This window comes from Balaenoptera physalus (assembly GCF_965194825.1).
Source record: "Balaenoptera physalus genome assembly, chromosome: 15".
NCBI classification, from domain to species: domain Eukaryota; kingdom Metazoa; phylum Chordata; class Mammalia; order Artiodactyla; family Balaenopteridae; genus Balaenoptera; species Balaenoptera physalus.
This window is the reverse complement of record NC_138894.1, coordinates 33,742,549-33,759,514: the sequence shown is the minus strand read 5'-3', so window position 1 is coordinate 33,759,514 and position 16,966 is coordinate 33,742,549. Positions and strand designations below refer to the sequence as shown.

At 44.4% G+C, this 16,966-nt stretch overlaps 1 long non-coding RNA gene across 8 annotated transcripts in view; it reads left to right on the top strand.

Annotated features, from left to right (window-relative positions):
* LOC309643390 overlaps positions 1–16,966 on the top strand; it is a 2,123,356-nt gene that overhangs the window by 1,045,527 nt on the left and 1,060,863 nt on the right. The window lies entirely within an intron of this gene.

Below are 16,966 nucleotides of genomic sequence, written 5' to 3'. Positions count from 1 at the left end.
AACAAAATGAAAACTAGATGTGAGACTGTTCTCTTCAGTGTACAGACTTCATGGCAGTTGCTGCACGATCTAGCTACTTATATCTACAACTCTCTGTTCTGTTAATACAAAATGAGGCCCAAGTGTGTCAACTTGTTTCCCACAGAAACCAAAAAACCTACATGCATCTCTTTTCTCCGGTGCCCTTTCACCTTACCTGCTCCCAGTTCTCCACCAATGTCCTCCTCTTTCTCTAATTATTCTCCTCTTCATTGTGCTTGGCCTTGCACCCAAGCATGCAAGACAGAGAGTCCTAGAGGTCCGAGATTCTAGAGGGGCTGTTTGCAAGGGGGAGGAGATTACGGTAACTGCCACACTGTATATACTTCTGTGCAAAGAAAGAGGGACAGTGTTCAGAATGTCTCTCACATATAAAAAGAGCTGGATGGCAGGATACCTGTGTGGCCCAAGGAACTAGAGCTAGCAAATCATGGGCAAAACAATTGCAACCAAAGGCTGGAAGAGGAAAGGTCTGCAACCAGCTCTGTCTCCTGGCTCTCTGGTATTTGCTGCCAATGGGCAGAGTCTATTTCGTGAAGCATCAAGCACTGAAAAGAAGACTCCTGCTGCTGGAAGTTGACAGGAAGGAACATCCAATGCAAGACCAAGGCTTGTCCTAGAAGCAATGCCCATAATGGAAGAAAAAAAAAAAAAAAGAAAGCGGAAGAGAAATGTTAAGTCGCAAGTCCAACCTGGCCCCCAGCCTAGCCCAGCCCAAGGAAGGTAGGAGTCAAGGAGAAGAAACTAAAAGAGAAGAGCCTTGGACCACAACATTCTCCACAGGGTACACTCAACAAACTTCACCCTGCTCTTTAACCAAGTTACAACTGTAATAGTTCAAACTACATGGCTCTTTCCTTCCTAAGGATACTAGTTAAATAAGATCTATATAGCTCTAAGTATATGATACATAAAATAGAATACTCTGTAGAATATAAGTAACTGTTAGTTAATTATATTAATGAACGTCTGTAAGAAATGTTGCAATGATTTCCCTAATGGAAGAGCCTGGGGGAGGTAAATCTGTCTTCTAGGATTTCCTCCCCAGAGCTCAGAAATTGAGGGGTTGTTTTAGCTCTCCTACGCTCTCTTCACCCAAGCCCGCCCTCCTGTTGGGGATCGGACCTCCCTATTGGCTAGCTCATACCTTTCAACTGCCTGCTTTGTGACATCACTCTCCTACCAAACCTACTACCACTTGGTAGAGGTCTTGGGGTTTCCGTGGAGCCGTTTGGACCAGTAACCAGTGACCTTTGTACTGGACACGTGCGCCGTTCAGCTGCAGCCACTCAGACATCCTCTAGTGTTGTCTCCTCATCCCTTGTACCTGCAGTTGATGTCTCCTCTTCTCTGACCATGTCAGGTAAGAAAAGAAACTTTGGAAAGTTTTGCGTTCGATTTCTTTTGCCCCTAAATTGAGGAGGAGATTCAAAATAGCGTGGAATAATGAGGGAAAGTATTGAACTACAAGTCTGGAGACCTAATTTCAGTTTTGACTTTGACGTTTACTGTCTGTGTGACTTTGGACAAATCACTGACTGCCTCACAAAGCCTGCTGCTTTCCTTATCTGTTACGTTAGGATACCACATTGGGTTGATCACTCTGATCCCCTTCTTTTCCAATATTGAGCCTTAAAGGGTACCCATGTAGAAAATGAAATCAGAGACTTCTCAAAAGAGTGTTTCAACAGAAACATAGAAAAGCCAGGTGACACAGAAAACTAGCGATATATACCAAGATGTTTCATCTCCAATGGTCTCCCTCCACTAGTATTTCGACTAGTTGAAAAGAGAGAATAGGGAGAGAGGATGGAGAGTACTGGGCTATATAGGGAGGCACAGAGTCAAACGTAAGCAAGTTTAGGATTGTTTTCATTAGCACAGGCCAACAGGAACCAAGAGATGGGAAAAAAATATAAGAATGAAGAGGGAAAGCATAGAGGAGCTCTCAAGAAAGAGGCAGTTTGCCATGGAATGTTGATGGGAGCCAAAGATTTTAAATTAAAGCAGAAACAGCACAGAGGGAAATCTGCTCAGAGCAGGGCAAAACAAAGCTGATGGTAGCAAATCCTTACATTAACAGACTAAGAAGGAAAGTAAGGCCAGAACAGGGGATCACCAGGAAGGGCAGCCTATCAGAAAAGTCATACTCCGTTTTCTTTCTTTTATTGCCTCTCTGAATACAGCTGGCACTTGACAGTTTGGAATAGAAACATTTTAGAAGTATGTTTTAGAAATGATGCTTCCTAGAAACCAGAAACCAAAGTGGTTATCTAGGGGGCTGCTTTTCAGTGTTCTATTCTTTCTAATTTTTAAACTAGGTAGACATTTGACCAATTAAACATTTTAAATGATATCTTCTACATTGAATCAGAAGGACTATTTCCTTTGTGTGATATGTAGCTTCTAAGGCAAGGTTGCTTTTCATTTTTACAGTTATTTCCTTCCTAACACAGAGAGCACATTGATCAATAGCCATCGTTCGCTTGTAGATCTTAGCTACCGGAGAAGAAAAAGAAAAAGTCAAGCCCCACATCTCTAATTCCCCATTTAGGGAATTCCCTGGCGGTCCAGCGCTTTAGGACTCGGTGCTTTCACGGCCAGGGCCACGCGGCGCGGCAAAAGAAAAAAAGAAAACACAAACATCCACATTTATCTAAAACAATGTTGTGGAGTCCTTTGGATTTTCTTACATTTGAAAATCTTTTTTAATTGGATTCTAGGGATGACGGTTTTTTGAGGTCTTGGGATGTCATCTTCTTGGATGTGGAAGATGATTCTAAGTTCTAGGATAAATACAAAAACCTTCTTGATACTTTTTAAGCTTCCTTTCTGCTTATTATATGAGTTATATTCATGGAAAGATATATTTCTCCTAGGCTTAATACCTGTTACTTGCTGGGTAAAAATATGAATGAGCACAATAATGAAACTCTTTTACACTTACTATTTTGCTGTCTGCTTTGTACCGGTTTTCATTGAAATACTTGTCTACATATGTTGTGGCTACCTATACATTCACATTTGTTGCATTCTGTTGCTTGTTGTGCATTTTTTACTGATTTATCGTCTCTGTCTGTATGCATTGGCTAGGAATTCATTCACCTCTATCACCTCCATCGTGTTTTTTGGTTAATAGTATTCACTAAAATAGAGTGGGCAAAATTCACTTTCATAATATTGCATGTATGGTACAGAATGTCATTTGTTAGTAAATTCATTAGGCTTTGATACTTGCCCACATACCCCAGTTTTCATTAATATCTATGGATTTCTTTTTCGTTACGTAACATGTTTTTCATGATTTTTCTTTGTCTTTCTAGAACTTATTGTATCTTCCTCCATATAAATCATACGCAATAGATCAGCTTATTCATCTATTAATTATTACTGCTATTATTATTGGTGGTGGTGTTATAACCACTTTATAGATGAGTAATCTGAAGTAATCAGATAACTTTTCTCTTTCCAAAAGCACTTAAGAAATCCACTTTCGGGTAATCATTTTGAGGTAGGATGAGAAACCAGGCTTGAAGAGGGCAAAAATGACTCTTTCAGTTCACCAGTTGGACTGAGCTATACGTCAACTCTAGGTAATAGCGTGGGAACTGCACAAGCAAAGGGAGACAATGAAGATGACAATGGTAATGGCCGTACTGTTTTCTAATGGACAAAAAAAATGCTTATATTATAAGTTCTATTTCTCCTGCTTTCTGGCACTATCATGCTCAGAGTGGAGTCCTGGCAAGGAAGTCAGGATACTTAGGTTCTGAAACCTGGTAATGACACTAACATAATGAGAGAACTTGAACAAGTCAACCCGACCTCTCTGAGCCTCAGTTTCCTTACTCGTGAAATGAGACTGAAAAAAGAGAAAGTTCTCTAAGGGCCTCCTAGTTCTAAAATGCTTCCAGTCTAGGAAATAGCATAGAAGTCAGTACGAGTGCAGGCTGAAGGGAAAGACAGGGCAGGGAGAAGGTTGCTTCCAGCCTAGAGAACAATGTCTGAACCATACCACTTGGCTCTTCTGCCCATCTGTGCCCAAGATGGGAGCACAGGCAGTTAATACAGAAGAGTGGAAAACTGCTCAGTCCTTACAGCCATCATTAACTGTCTGATTTTGGGTTTCTCAGGAAGGGTCGATAGTAGAGGTGTCCTGAGAGCAAGAACCTTAAGATAATGCTGTTCCTCAAACGTAGTGAGAATTTCTCAACCTCCCTGAGTTTTTCATGACCCTCTTGTTCTTACAGAAAATTTCCAAAATCCATCTCTACTTGGAACTCTAAATTCTCTGCAGCATTCTCTTCCTGTGGTGAGCAATGCAACTTCCCTAACACGAAGTGTCTGCAACTTCTCCAGAGTCTCTGCCCCTGCCGTCAGTTCGGCATCGGCTACCGGTACCTCTTTCCAGACACTCATGGGTAGTGCCTACCTTTACCAACATTCCAGCACGACTATGTTATCTGGAGTTACTGACCACAGCCAGATCTCCACTTCAGCTCCTTCCTATCCAGGTGTTCTTGAGTGGGACATCACAGGAAGCACTGAAAAGAATTCCTCTTCACTCGGAGACTTTACTCTGGCACTCACTGACCGGCACCCAGCTGCTTCCTCCATGTTTATGGCAGCCCAGTATGATAAAACTTCAGACGCCAATAACATGGTCCCTCTATATCCATCACTTTCTGCCAGGCTTGCTCAGGGAGCACCATCTCAGATTCCAAATCAGGGGCATAGCCGCCTGTCACTTCCCTACCAGGAAGGAAGCCAGGTATATTACTATAACCAAGGCACACTGGGGTCTTCACTGTATGGAGAACTTGGCTCCTGCCCGCAATCCTATGGCTCCGCGTCATACACAGGAAGTAGGGCCTCTGCGCAACCAGAAATGGGAATGGGACTGAAGGAGATTCAGCCCACAAATATCCGACCACCAGCTTCCACCTCTGCAATCTGCCACCCTGTGTCTGCTCAACGCATCACAGAAACAAGTTTTCAAGGTGAGTATACAAACGGCAGAGAAAGTTGAAGAATGAGGTCGGCATTCACAAATGGGGTCAAATCGACAGCTGGGAAGGGGTGTAGAGACAGGTAGAATTTAGATCCTGAGCCTTTAGTAACCACTACCTTCGCTCAGTGCCCTCTGTTTTTAGACTCTATGTAAGAACACCTAGGGCTTCCCTGGTGGCGCCGTGGTTAAGAATCCGCCTGCCAATGCAATGCGGGGGACACGGGTTCGAGCCCTGGTCTGGGAAGATCCCACATGCCGTGGAGCAACTAAGCCCATGTGCCACAACGACTGAGCCTGCATTCTAGAGCCCGTGAGCCGCAACTACCGAAGCCCACGCGCCTAGAGCGCATGCTCCGCAACAAGAGAAGCCCGCACACCGCAACCAAGAGTAGACCCCGCTAGCCGCAACTAGAGAAAGCCCGTGCACAGCAATGAAGACCCTGTGCAGCCAAAAAAATAAATACGTAGAATAAATAAGTTCAAACAATCAATCAATAAATAAACGTCAATTAAAAAAAACAAAAAAACAAAAAGAACACCTAATGCAGGTGGGAAGGTGGCAGGGACACTGTAAAGGTCATCTATGCTACATGTACAAGAACCCCGAGAGCACACCAATAGGTACCACATTTTTCACTGCTGTAGCCGAGCATTCCCCCTGTACTACCACACTGTAGCACTCCCTTCCCTCGTCTACTGCTACAGTCTCTTTGGAAGGTGTCTCAGAACTCTTGTTATGAGAGTGCCAGTTGAAGTGTCCTCACTTCCGTCATTTATACCAGGATTTAAGACCTTGTGGTCCGAGATCCTGTCCAGAGAGCAAGCAGGCTAAGACTCTGTCTTTGTTTCTGTATTTCATCAGAAAGGGCTCTACCCCCTCTCCTAGTTCATGGTGTGAAGTGTTCTTAGCCTCTCGGGAAAGTGGGGAGAATTGAAAGGACTCTATATGAGAATGCTAGGCTTTGTAAAACATTTCAGTTGTTTAAAAAGAAGACTCATTTTGTATTGGACTTACAACAGTCCTATGAGATACAAAGAGAGCCAAGGATCAGTGACATGAAATGATCACCAGTTAAGCATTACAACAGTCACCGCTTACCTCGTAGCATAGGGCACTGTCCATGATCCTTAAGAAGAGTTAGTAGAAATGCCTTGCCCATCTTGCCCCTGAACCCCTTGAAAGGTACACGACTGCTGTGTTGGTGTTTAGGGGGAGCATCTCATTTACCAGGGACTGACTTCTCCCTTGATCCCTTTGTAGTGATGGAGACTTCCCTGGTGATGAAAAATTCCCTGGGATTGCAACCTCCAAGCCAGACGTTTTGTGTGACACAAACTCAAGAACTCCCCAAGTCCTGCAGTAGCAGAAACAGTCACATACTTGAGAGTAACCCACCATCTGAACTTGGGGACATTTCAGTGACAGCTCCAGTCCAGAGTGCCAGGCGTCTCCTGGCCCTGCCTCCAGCTCCAAGCCAGGGACAAACAGAGAGTAAGAACGTGGAGGATATCAAAACCAAGCTGTCAAAGCCTCTGGAGGCCTACCAGATCCCAATAGAAAACCAAGATCCTCCACTACTCCCTTTGGGAATCCCTGATATTCCCCAGCCGCTGGCCTGCACCGATCCCCTCAGCCAAGAGGAGCAGCCTGGTTCTGAAAATGCTGATCTGGGAGAGAACAGCCTGAGTCGTCAGGACCTAGGGACACTTGAAAATGGGACTGAACCTAGCAGTGGTCTTGCAGACATTACTACACTGGCGGAGGATATTCACCTTCCCCAGCTCTTTAATTCTTGGAAAGATCTTGATCGATCCCAAGGTCCCAACGTGATCAAAGCTGAAGACACCAGAGCCATTAAGGTGAATCAGGTGCAGGAAAAGCCAAGTGTCGTAAAGGTTCCCTCTGATCAACCCAGGAAGAACAAACAGAAAGCCTCTGAGCCTATCGGTGGTGCTCCCAAGGCCAAAATCCAGCCAAAGGATCCAGAGTGCCTGTTAGGGGGAGAAGCGGTTATATGCACTGCTGCAGTCAGTGACAGGGCTCCTGCGAACACGGCCAAGCACTCTCAAGGCAAACCTCAGAAAGCTGCATCCGGAAAGATCAGCAAAACTGAGAGCCATGGGCAGGAAAAGACCAAAAGGACCAGAGGAAGAAACAAGGCTGAAGAGAACAAGCAGTCAGGGAACAAAGTCAAGGCAGAAGACAAGCCAGCAATCCCCAACACGAAGCGAAAGGAACACCAAACTGAGCTTCGCCAAGAGAGCTTTCAAAAGCCTCGAACCTCCCTTGGCGTGCGCATGCTGGAGTCTGTGAAGGTTCTTCATGCGCTGGGGAAGAAGAATGAGACGAAAACTGGGCTCTCTTCCTGTCGGCTCTTGGGAAATTCAAGCAACCCCAAAGACCCCCAGCCACCCCCAGCGATCCAGCCACGGCGGCATACCCCACGTGAGGGTAAGAGGCCTGAGAAAACGCAAGTCCAAGCCCAGAAACCAGACAGCAGTGCTGAAACAGAGTGTCCATCTCCATCCCAGTGTGAGCGGCCTCCTCCTGGGAAGGTCAAGTTGATACCTCTGCCTTTTTCTGCCTGGGACAAGCCTCAAGCTCGACCCGCTCCTCGGAGGCCACAGTCTCTGGCCTCACATCGGCCTGCTGTGGCTTACCGTGCCCAGCCTGGTTCTACTGACTCAGCTCAACCTGCTGCAGTCAATTCATCCCAGCCAGCTCCTGCCTCTTTGCCAGGTCCCGCCAAACCAGCTCAGCCAACTGTGGCCAACCCAACCCAACCGGCTTGGACCAACCATACCCAGCCTCGTGTCCCTCAGCCTGCTGCTCCTAGGCCTGCACCCTACAAAACTTCATCTGGCGCTTCTCTCCAGCGCGAGCCTGTTCCCCCTGCTGTGACTAAGCGCCAGTCCCCACCCAAGCTCCAAACCCAACTTCTACTCCAAGACTTCAGCAAGCAACGAGTTCCATGGAGGGAACCCAACGTGCCTGAGCCAGTCATGTCAAAGCCCATCGAACAAGAGCAGAGGCCAGAGCGAGAGGCCATGAAGAGGCGGGCTCAACAACAACGGGAGAATGCTGCCAGATACACCTCTTCGGGGAAGCTGCAATTTTTCACCCAGAGGGACAAAGAAATGGAAATTGCTGACTACTACGGATACGTCAGGTGACAGCTGCTAGGATTCTTGCTGCCACCTTGGCTACCAGCGGTTCTTCCATACATAGGTAAGATAGGTATAGAACCGAATAAGTAAATGGAATAGAATTAATAGATGAGTAATAAACCTTTCGAATTCGGAGATGCTGCTAACTGGGGCGTGAGAAAGGAAGGCCTGAAAGTTGGATGGGAGAATGAAGGAAAGGGGTAAAAACTGAGGAAAGAGGAAGGAACTTGGCCCAGGGCTAGGAAGGCCAAAAGAGACGTATGGATTTAGGAAAGGAAGCAGGAGTGAGGATGAAATGGCAGAAGTAAAAAGCAGGGTCAGGGGTCTGGGTTGAAAGAACACAATTGGAGTAGAGTTGAAGGTGACAGGAGATGAGTCTAGGTTTACTAGGAGAAATAGAAACAAAGTCTCTCGGGGAGGTTGGCCTTAAGTCTCACAACCACCAGATAGGTATTTCAGAAAACAAGAGGTTCACGACACATCTCTGAAAGGTTTGAGTTGCCTTATTCAGGTGTGATTATAGTGGGGGAATAGGCAAATCTACCAGAGAAGTGGCTAGGGCTCAGAGTCCTCCTAGGGGCAGCTGACGACAGGGCCAGAGCCAAGGGAACTGCTGTATCAGGAGGCCCACGAACAAATCAGGGGCATAGCCGCCTGTCACTTCCCTACCAGGAAGGAAGCCAGGTATATTACTATAACCAAGGCACACTGGGGTCTTCACTGTATGGAGAACTTGGCTCCTGCCCGCAATCCTATGGCTCCGCGTCATACACAGGAAGTAGGGCCTCTGCGCAACCAGAAATGGGAATGGGACTGAAGGAGATTCAGCCCACAAATATCCGACCACCAGCTTCCACCTCTGCAATCTGCCACCCTGTGTCTGCTCAACGCATCACAGAAACAAGTTTTCAAGGTGAGTATACAAACGGCAGAGAAAGTTGAAGAATGAGGTCGGCATTCACAAACGGGGTCAAATCGACAGCTGGGAAGGGGTGTAGAGACAGGTAGAATTTAGATCCTGAGCCTTTAATAACCACTACCTTCTCTCAGTGCTCTCTGTTTTTAGACTCTATATAAGAACAGCTAGGGCTTCCCTGGTGGCGCCTGCCAATGCAGGGGACACGGCTTCGAGCCCCGGTCTACGAAGATCCCACATGCCGTGCAGCAACTAAGCGCATGTGCCACAACGACTGAGCCAGCATTCCAGAGCCCGTGAGCCGCAACTACCGAAGCCCACGCGCCTACAGCCCATGCTCCGCAACAAGAGAGGCCACCGCGATGAGAAGCCCGCACACCGCAACCAAGAGTAGACCCCGCTAGCCGCAACTAGAGAAAGCCCGTGCACACCAATGAGGACCCAGTGCAGCCAAAAAAATAAATACGTAGAATAAATAAGTTCAATCAATCAATCAATCAATAAACGTAAATTAAAAAAAAAAAACAAACAAAAAAACAGAACACCTAATGCAGGTGGGAAGGTGGGAGGGACACTGTAAAGGTCATCTATGCTACATGTACAAGAACCCCAAGAGCACACCAATAGGTACCACATTTTTCACTGCTGTAGCCGAGCATTCCCCCTGTACTACCACACTGTAGCACTCCCTTCCCTCGTCTACTGCTACAGTCTCTTTGGAAGGTGTTTCAGAACTCTTGTTATGAGAGTGCCAGTTGAACTGTCCTCACTTCCGTCATTTATACCAGGATTTAAGACCTTGTGGTCCGAGATCCTGTCCAGAGAGCAAGCAGGCTAAGACTCTGTCTTTGTTTCTATATTTCATCAGAAAGGGCTCTACCCCCTCTCCTAGTTCATGGTGTGAAGTGTTCTTAGCCTCTCGGGAAAGTGGGGAGAATTCAAAGGACTCTCTATGAGAATGCTAGGCTTTGTAAAACATTTCAGTTTTTTAAAAAGAAGACTCATTTTGTATTGGACTTACAACAGTCCTATGAGATACAAAGAGAGCCAAGGATCAGTGACATGAAATGATCACCAGTAAGAATTACAACAGTCACCGCTTACCTCGTAGCATAGGGCACACTGTCCATGATCCTTAAGAAGAGTTAGTAGAAATGCCTTGCCCATCTTGCCCCTGAACCCCTTGAAAGGTACACGACTGCTGTGTTGGTGTTTAGGGGGAGCATCTCACTTACCCGGGACTGACTTCTCCCTTGATTCCTCTGTAGTGATGGAGACTTCCCCGCTGATGAAAAATTCCCTGGGATTGCAACCTCCAAGCCAGACCGCTTTCCTATGGAATGACAGAGAACTTCAGAGAACTTGTCAAGATGAAACACCAGTCAGTCTGCGGGAGAAAGGGAAGAAGAGAACGATGGAAATCGTTTCTGGGAAACTATTTTTACATTATGTTTTGTTTGTTCCTGGTAAATAAACTGAAATCTTCTTAACATTCAAACAAAATCTAAACCACTAAATTCAACAACACAGGAGTATAACTTTTGAAAAAAATTTCTTTGGCTGCGCAGCATGTGGGATCTTAGCTCCCCAACCAGGGATTGAACCCACGCCTGCTGCATTGGAAGCGCAGAGTCTTCACCACTGGACCACCAGGGAAGTCCCAGGAATAGAACTTTTAAAGGAGAAGGTATAAACCCCTGGGTTATATGAACTGGAGATTTTTAGTAAGAAGTCAATAGATCTTTTGTTAGGCACATTTTATGTTAGGCTGTCTCCCTGCACAGGACGCAGGCGCCTTGAAAATGGAAATCACATCCCTCTATAGTACGTCCCTCTTCTTTCTGCTTTGCAGTTTGCTGCTCCACTTGTTCAACCCCACCTAGTAATAACCTATACTTCCCTTGTTCCTGTTTTCCCATCTGGAAAACAGACAAAAGGCAACCAAACAACGCAAAGGTCTCAACAAATAAGGGATACCCAAAACCAGAGATGGCCAGAACTTCTGTATCCCTCATGAAACCTAGCCCGGTGTTCAATACTTAGGTATCATTAATACATGCGTGTTGACTGAAACAGTTGAAACGCAATTCTTCCACTTCCCAGTTTAGTTTTAGTCCTCATACAAAACCTGATCATCAAATTCCTTAATGCTAGGAATCACAGTGAAAAATAATTTCTCAACTGACTTCTGTCAGATGAGTGAGAACTAAGGTTAATTCAGTGTATCTGAAGCATAGAAAGTGAGGGCAAACGTGGCACAAGATGGGGCTAGAGAAGCAGAGAGGATTCTAGAGCACGCAGAGTCTTAAAGGCCACCAGTGTGTTTTCTATTCTCAAAACAATGTTTGTGAGCGATGTTTATGAGCAATGTTCCAACTTGCTTTGAAGGTTTCTTGTGTGAAGAATGGATTGGAGGGAAACAAGATATATGGACACTAGTTAGGACCTAATCGCAACAGACAGGCAAGTTCAGTATTAGGATGTTGAGGGAGAGCTGACAGATTCCAAAGAAATTCAGGAGATAAACTGAGGCGGGCTTAATGGGGTATGAGATGGAGGAAAGGAAGGTCTTAGGGAATTAAAGGGTTTACTGCACACACGAGCAGAGTCTCAAAATTAATCATTTGAACGTACAGAGGGGGATCTCCCAAATGACACCGGTTAGGAAGCAACGGTACGCCCTTTAGAATTCCTAGAGACAGCACAAATCAACTGTTTCGATGGAAAATTCGGCGGGACCCTTGATTTCCATGGGAATATAGAGAAAAGAGACACTGATCTGGCTTGCAGGTATTTAGGAAGTTGTTAGCCTGACATCACATACTAGTCTCATGTAAGTAGGCCGTCTGAAGTATGAAGCTTAGGGGAAAAACCTTGAAGAAAACTTAAAAGCTTAAGCCACACCTCTATACTACACCACCTTTCACAGTTTCTTCTCAGATAAGCAGCATCCCCATCAGTGAAGAAACTCACATCTCATAATAGGAACAACAGGCCTAAAAATTAAATGTGTGTCTTTGGAGGTCCCATCTATGCGATATCTTCCTGGTACCAGAGAAGTCCCCAGGAAGATCGATCTTTGCACCCCTGAAAGCTTACCACCAAGGAAAATGACTAGGTCCATAGATTTCCTCCCTCAAACCAGCCTACCTCACACATAAATCACTAGCAACTCAGCCCTTAACTCACATTATCACAGTCACAAGAGTGGTTAGGGAGAAAAGCACTAACCAGGGGAACTAACACAGAGGCAATCCAGGCCAAGCTGGGCTGGTGGCAGATATCTGCTCCTTACGCTCGGGTGCATAATGCGACTCACCACAATGCCTTTTTCACAGACCCTTTTTAAAGTTTCTCCACAAAATCCAACAGCTCAAGTTAGCTCATGACGCTTCAAGGTAAACAATCGTCAAGAGAAAAACATGCAATATGTCTTACAATGTTGGATTCCTTACAAATAGGACAAGGAAATAACCATGTAGACAAAACCAGAGCATTTGAAAACATCTGCGTTCTACAAACATACCAGTGAATGCTATAAATAAGGTAATATGACATAAAACAAAATGAAAACTAGATGTGAGACTGTTCTCTTCAGTGTACAGACTTCATGGCAGTTGCTGCACGATCTAGCTACTTATATCTACAACTCTCTGTTCTGTTAATACAAAATGAGGCCCAAGTGTGTCAACTTGTTTCCCACAGAAACCAAAAAACCTACATGCATCTCTTTTCTCCGGTGCCCTTTCACCTTACCTGCTCCCAGTTCTCCACCAATGTCCTCCTCTTTCTCTAATTATTCTCCTCTTCATTGTGCTTGGCCTTGCACCCAAGCATGCAAGACAGAGAGTCCTAGAGGTCCGAGATTCTAGAGGGGCTGTTTGCAAGGGGGAGGAGATTACGGTAACTGCCACACTGTATATACTTCTGTGCAAAGAAAGAGGGACAGTGTTCAGAATGTCTCTCACATATAAAAAGAGCTGGATGGCAGGATACCTGTGTGGCCCAAGGAACTAGAGCTAGCAAATCATGGGCAAAACAATTGCAACCAAAGGCTGGAAGAGGAAAGGTCTGCAACCAGCTCTGTCTCCTGGCTCTCTGGTATTTGCTGCCAATGGGCAGAGTCTATTTCGTGAAGCATCAAGCACTGAAAAGAAGACTCCTGCTGCTGGAAGTTGACAGGAAGGAACATCCAATGCAAGACCAAGGCTTGTCCTAGAAGCAATGCCCATAATGGAAGAAAAAAAAAAAAAAAGAAAGCGGAAGAGAAATGTTAAGTCGCAAGTCCAACCTGGCCCCCAGCCTAGCCCAGCCCAAGGAAGGTAGGAGTCAAGGAGAAGAAACTAAAAGAGAAGAGCCTTGGACCACAACATTCTCCACAGGGTACACTCAACAAACTTCACCCTGCTCTTTAACCAAGTTACAACTGTAATAGTTCAAACTACATGGCTCTTTCCTTCCTAAGGATACTAGTTAAATAAGATCTATATAGCTCTAAGTATATGATACATAAAATAGAATACTCTGTAGAATATAAGTAACTGTTAGTTAATTATATTAATGAACGTCTGTAAGAAATGTTGCAATGATTTCCCTAATGGAAGAGCCTGGGGGAGGTAAATCTGTCTTCTAGGATTTCCTCCCCAGAGCTCAGAAATTGAGGGGTTGTTTTAGCTCTCCTACGCTCTCTTCACCCAAGCCCGCCCTCCTGTTGGGGATCGGACCTCCCTATTGGCTAGCTCATACCTTTCAACTGCCTGCTTTGTGACATCACTCTCCTACCAAACCTACTACCACTTGGTAGAGGTCTTGGGGTTTCCGTGGAGCCGTTTGGACCAGTAACCAGTGACCTTTGTACTGGACACGTGCGCCGTTCAGCTGCAGCCACTCAGACATCCTCTAGTGTTGTCTCCTCATCCCTTGTACCTGCAGTTGATGTCTCCTCTTCTCTGACCATGTCAGGTAAGAAAAGAAACTTTGGAAAGTTTTGCGTTCGATTTCTTTTGCCCCTAAATTGAGGAGGAGATTCAAAATAGCGTGGAATAATGAGGGAAAGTATTGAACTACAAGTCTGGAGACCTAATTTCAGTTTTGACTTTGACGTTTACTGTCTGTGTGACTTTGGACAAATCACTGACTGCCTCACAAAGCCTGCTGCTTTCCTTATCTGTTACGTTAGGATACCACATTGGGTTGATCACTCTGATCCCCTTCTTTTCCAATATTGAGCCTTAAAGGGTACCCATGTAGAAAATGAAATCAGAGACTTCTCAAAAGAGTGTTTCAACAGAAACATAGAAAAGCCAGGTGACACAGAAAACTAGCGATATATACCAAGATGTTTCATCTCCAATGGTCTCCCTCCACTAGTATTTCGACTAGTTGAAAAGAGAGAATAGGGAGAGAGGATGGAGAGTACTGGGCTATATAGGGAGGCACAGAGTCAAACGTAAGCAAGTTTAGGATTGTTTTCATTAGCACAGGCCAACAGGAACCAAGAGATGGGAAAAAAATATAAGAATGAAGAGGGAAAGCATAGAGGAGCTCTCAAGAAAGAGGCAGTTTGCCATGGAATGTTGATGGGAGCCAAAGATTTTAAATTAAAGCAGAAACAGCACAGAGGGAAATCTGCTCAGAGCAGGGCAAAACAAAGCTGATGGTAGCAAATCCTTACATTAACAGACTAAGAAGGAAAGTAAGGCCAGAACAGGGGATCACCAGGAAGGGCAGCCTATCAGAAAAGTCATACTCCGTTTTCTTTCTTTTATTGCCTCTCTGAATACAGCTGGCACTTGACAGTTTGGAATAGAAACATTTTAGAAGTATGTTTTAGAAATGATGCTTCCTAGAAACCAGAAACCAAAGTGGTTATCTAGGGGGCTGCTTTTCAGTGTTCTATTCTTTCTAATTTTTAAACTAGGTAGACATTTGACCAATTAAACATTTTAAATGATATCTTCTACATTGAATCAGAAGGACTATTTCCTTTGTGTGATATGTAGCTTCTAAGGCAAGGTTGCTTTTCATTTTTACAGTTATTTCCTTCCTAACACAGAGAGCACATTGATCAATAGCCATCGTTCGCTTGTAGATCTTAGCTACCGGAGAAGAAAAAGAAAAAGTCAAGCCCCACATCTCTAATTCCCCATTTAGGGAATTCCCTGGCGGTCCAGCGCTTTAGGACTCGGTGCTTTCACGGCCAGGGCCACGCGGCGCGGCAAAAGAAAAAAAGAAAACACAAACATCCACATTTATCTAAAACAATGTTGTGGAGTCCTTTGGATTTTCTTACATTTGAAAATCTTTTTTAATTGGATTCTAGGGATGATGGTTTTTTGAGGTCTTGGGATGTCATCTTCTTGGATGTGGAAGATGATTCTAAGTTCTAGGATAAATACAAAAACCTTCTTGATACTTTTTAAGCTTCCTTTCTGCTTATTATATGAGTTATATTCATGGAAAGATATATTTCTCCTAGGCTTAATACCTGTTACTTGCTGGGTAAAAATATGAATGAGCACAATAATGAAACTCTTTTACACTTACTATTTTGCTGTCTGCTTTGTACCGGTTTTCATTGAAATACTTGTCTACATATGTTGTGGCTACCTATACATTCACATTTGTTGCATTCTGTTGCTTGTTGTGCATTTTTTACTGATTTATCGTCTCTGTCTGTATGCATTGGCTAGGAATTCATTCACCTCTATCACCTCCATCGTGTTTTTTGGTTAATAGTATTCACTAAAATAGAGTGGGCAAAATTCACTTTCATAATATTGCATGTATGGTACAGAATGTCATTTGTTAGTAAATTCATTAGGCTTTGATACTTGCCCACATACCCCAGTTTTCATTAATATCTATGGATTTCTTTTTCGTTACGTAACATGTTTTTCATGATTTTTCTTTGTCTTTCTAGAACTTATTGTATCTTCCTCCATATAAATCATACGCAATAGATCAGCTTATTCATCTATTAATTATTACTGCTATTATTATTGGTGGTGGTGTTATAACCACTTTATAGATGAGTAATCTGAAGTAATCAGATAACTTTTCTCTTTCCAAAAGCACTTAAGAAATCCACTTTCGGGTAATCATTTTGAGGTAGGATGAGAAACCAGGCTTGAAGAGGGCAAAAATGACTCTTTCAGTTCACCAGTTGGACTGAGCTATACGTCAACTCTAGGTAATAGCGTGGGAACTGCACAAGCAAAGGGAGACAATGAAGATGACAATGGTAATGGCCGTACTGTTTTCTAATGGACAAAAAAAATGCTTATATTATAAGTTCTATTTCTCCTGCTTTCTGGCACTATCATGCTCAGAGTGGAGTCCTGGCAAGGAAGTCAGGATACTTAGGTTCTGAAACCTGGTAATGACACTAACATAATGAGAGAACTTGAACAAGTCAACCCGACCTCTCTGAGCCTCAGTTTCCTTACTCGTGAAATGAGACTGAAAAAAGAGAAAGTTCTCTAAGGGCCTCCTAGTTCTAAAATGCTTCCAGTCTAGGAAATAGCATAGAAGTCAGTACGAGTGCAGGCTGAAGGGAAAGACAGGGCAGGGAGAAGGTTGCTTCCAGCCTAGAGAACAATGTCTGAACCATACCACTTGGCTCTTCTGCCCATCTGTGCCCAAGATGGGAGCACAGGCAGTTAATACAGAAGAGTGGAAAACTGCTCAGTCCTTACAGCCATCATTAACTGTCTGATTTTGGGTTTCTCAGGAAGGGTCGATAGTAGAGGTGTCCTGAGAGCAAGAACCTTAAGATAATGCTGTTCCTCAAACGTAGTGAGAATTTCTCAACCTCCCTGAGTTTTTCATGA